Raw genomic sequence first — 3,430 nt, 5'->3', positions numbered from 1 at the left:
AGAAGAAGAAGAAGAAGAAGAAGAAGAAGAAGAAGAAGAAGAAGAAGAAGAAGAAGAAGAAGAAGAAGAAGAAGAAGAAGAAAATAGGTCCATGGGGAACATTCTTATATGAAAGTGTTAATAGCATCCTTTTTGGAAATTATGCAAATGTATATCAATGGGACAATGGATAAATAAATTATAGTATGACCTGATGGTGGAATTCTATTCAGTGATTAAAAACATTTATTGGTACACGGAAGAGTACAAATGTATTTCAAAGCCATTATACTTCACAAAAGAAGCCTTACAATGAGAGAACATAACCTCAAAGAGGCTAAGAAGCTCTGCAAACATCACCCAGCTAGTCAGCACCCAAGTACCCTTTGCCACTGTCCCTAATGATATAGGGGAATCAAACTCCCAACCTGAAAGGTACCTGGGATGAGTTGTGTCCTCTAAAACCAAAGATTGAATTTTAGGAACAACAGAGGTTAAGAGGAGAATATTTACTGAGGGAAAGAAAACTTCTGTCCAAGAGAGGGACAGAAGCAGGACTTGAGCTAGTTGCTCTGGAAGCTGCGTCTTCCAGTGATTTTTTTATAGGGCAGAACCATGTGGGTCTAAGATGGAGAACATAAGAACTCACTTAGGTGGGCATAAGTTGGGATAAAACTATGGTCAATCAATCAGATTACAAGCACCATTGCTCAGGTAAAATTGATTAAATCCAGGACTAAATGGGGAAGTGAGTCACATAGCAAGCCGGTATGAATATAGAACAGGAGTTTATTAGGTAGCCAGAAATAGTCGGATTAGTGGTTCTTCCTGGCTTCCTCAAGGTGATGATCAATCCTAGATGCTTATATTTAGGGAGGTGAACATTTGTTTGATCTTTGGTCTCTAAGGCTAGCCCTCAGTGGAAACATCCATCACTCACACAGTTGTAAGATATCTTGTCTTCCCTGTTATCTCCTTTGAGGGTTCAGTGTTGTCTGACTTCCTATAATATTTCTGTCTAACTCGACTGCCGATAACACTTGCTGTGGAAACTTCATCGCTTTATAACATCAAGATTCTCTATCTGGTGTGCCCAAAATAAAAGAAAATTTAGTAATCCACTGAATGTATCAGACAAAGAGAGATTGATGCCCATTACAGGCAATAAGGAAAAACAAACTGTTACGGTTTGTATCTAGGTCTCCCCACAAAGCCTCATGTAGTCACTGGGCAGGCTTCTAAATTGTGAGATTAACTCATGATCCAGTGCTAGGATTATGGGTATGAGTGCTACACCAGCCTGGGGCAGAGCCTGAAAGCAATCTAAGGAAGAGAGAGGGGCTTGCCTCTGCCTCTGTCACTGCCGCTGCTGCGGCTGCTCCTCCTTTTCTGCTCTTGCTGTTTTGTGCTACTATTTACTGCTGTCCTCTGCCAGGTGCCGCTCTGCCTTGGAGCCAGTTGAGTACGGACTGAAACTTCCACAAACTGTGAACTAACCTTTCCTTCCTTAATTCTGGGTGTCAGGTATTTTGTCCCAGCAATGAAAGACACAAACCATAAATGTGAGCAAACTCATGCAATGTGTTGAACAAATAAATCTTGTCATCCAAAATATATAAGAACCTTCTAAACTTAATAAATAAAAAAACTAATACTCTGTAGAAAACTGTCTTAAGGATATGAAGCAGTGATTTATAGAACTAAAAAAATCAAAAAACATGTTTAATTTTTATAGAAATAAAGCATAAGGAATTAAATATTAATTTTATCCATAAATTTGTCAAATATCTTTAAAGATTAGTAATATTGTATGGTTGCAAAATTGTAGGGTACTCAGATACACAGTGGAAACAGTATAATTCATACTACTTTTTAAGGAGACAATGCCAATATCTATTAAAGTATAAATATAAATTCAACTCAACCCACAATCCCATTTTATGTCACAGAAATACTGATACAAATACACAAGGTATATTCATTCACAAAGATGTCCATTCAAGTGTTGTTTACAATGGTGAATATTTAGAAGCAACATAAATGTCTATGAGTAGGAGACTGATGAAACTTACCAGACTGAATGATGGGATGAAATATTATGCAACTGTTAAAAAGAAGCTCCTAACACTGAGATGAAAGGGTTGCATGCAGGAAGTTAGCTGTCATTGTTAGCCAAGAGTAAAAAGCAAGCTGTGGAGGAGATACAGGAAAAATATGCTTTTTTTAAATTTTAGAACAAATCAAATAGGAGTGAAACTGCTCCCTAAGTAATAATTCCTGTTTGGATGGCTATCAGGAACTAAATAGGATTATGTATTTGAGCACAGTAGGAACTCAAATACTGTCTGAATTTTATTTCAGGGGAGCTAATGCAAAAATCCAATAAGGAAGAGATTTTTGGTAGGAATGCTGCGAGCGAACACAAAGCCCTCTTCCCATAAACCCAGGAAGACAGAAATGACAGCAGTAATTTTTTATTTCTTTAGCACTTCAGAGTTTTTAAAGTACTTTCACATATGGCCTCTCAATTGATTTCTCTCACAATTTCTTGGGTTGGGTTGTGAGAAGGAAATCTTCAGGTAAGTGAATGGCTAGCCCACAGCTGCTCTAAAAGGGTAGAAGTAAATGTGACCCATTGCCCCACTGCAGTCCAGCTCCTGTCACAGGGCATTAGCAAAAAGGAAAAGGGCTCTAAGATTTATTTAGGGAGGCAGTGTCAGTGGCTAACAGCCCCAGTCCTTCCTTTTCTATACAGAACTTCTTTGCATTCAGCCTCCCAACTGGGAGAGACCGGCAGGAAGAGACGACCAACAGGAGCCAAGAGCCGAGGAAACAACCTAATACTGGCAGCACCCTTGGCCTCACCTCCCCTATCCTGAGCTCTGGGCTCTAGAGCAGGAACAGCGGCACTGAGCTACCACGAGTGCCTCTTCATTGTAAAAACCAGGAGCACAGCCAAGTCCTCTAATGTTTCCGTGTCATGAGTTTCAGCTCCTTCAGGATGCCAGGGTGTCTTGTGTGTCACAAGGTTCTGGGTGGTGTGCAGAGCCGAGTTCATCTCTAGCCTCAACTACCTTCATCTATAGCCCTGAAGACTACCTTCACAGGCTGGATTGAGCCAATCACACAACTCCTCTGAACTTTTCTTTCCCCACCTGTGCAGCGGGCATGCTGAGAAGTGCTACTTAGCTGCAACATGAAGAATTATACTGGATGAATTAGGCAAGGGACTTACTTAGCACAGGCTCTGAGCACTGAAATGTGAGCAGTATTCTCTTAATCATTGCTAACTGTCACTTACGAGCTAGTTGTAGAGCCTAGCCACAAAACTCTTGCAGAGAACATTCTAAGCAAAGGTGGATGTGTACAAAGGTGTGTGTGTGTGTATGTGTGTAGTATGTGTTCCAGGAAAGCAAGGAGTTGGGATCCTGAGCAGAGGTGATTTATACTT

Source organism: Octodon degus, unplaced genomic scaffold (assembly GCF_000260255.1).
Source record: "Octodon degus isolate 3935 unplaced genomic scaffold, OctDeg1.0 scaffold00119, whole genome shotgun sequence".
NCBI classification, from domain to species: Eukaryota; Metazoa; Chordata; class Mammalia; order Rodentia; family Octodontidae; genus Octodon; species Octodon degus.
This window is presented reverse-complemented; position numbering follows the sequence as displayed.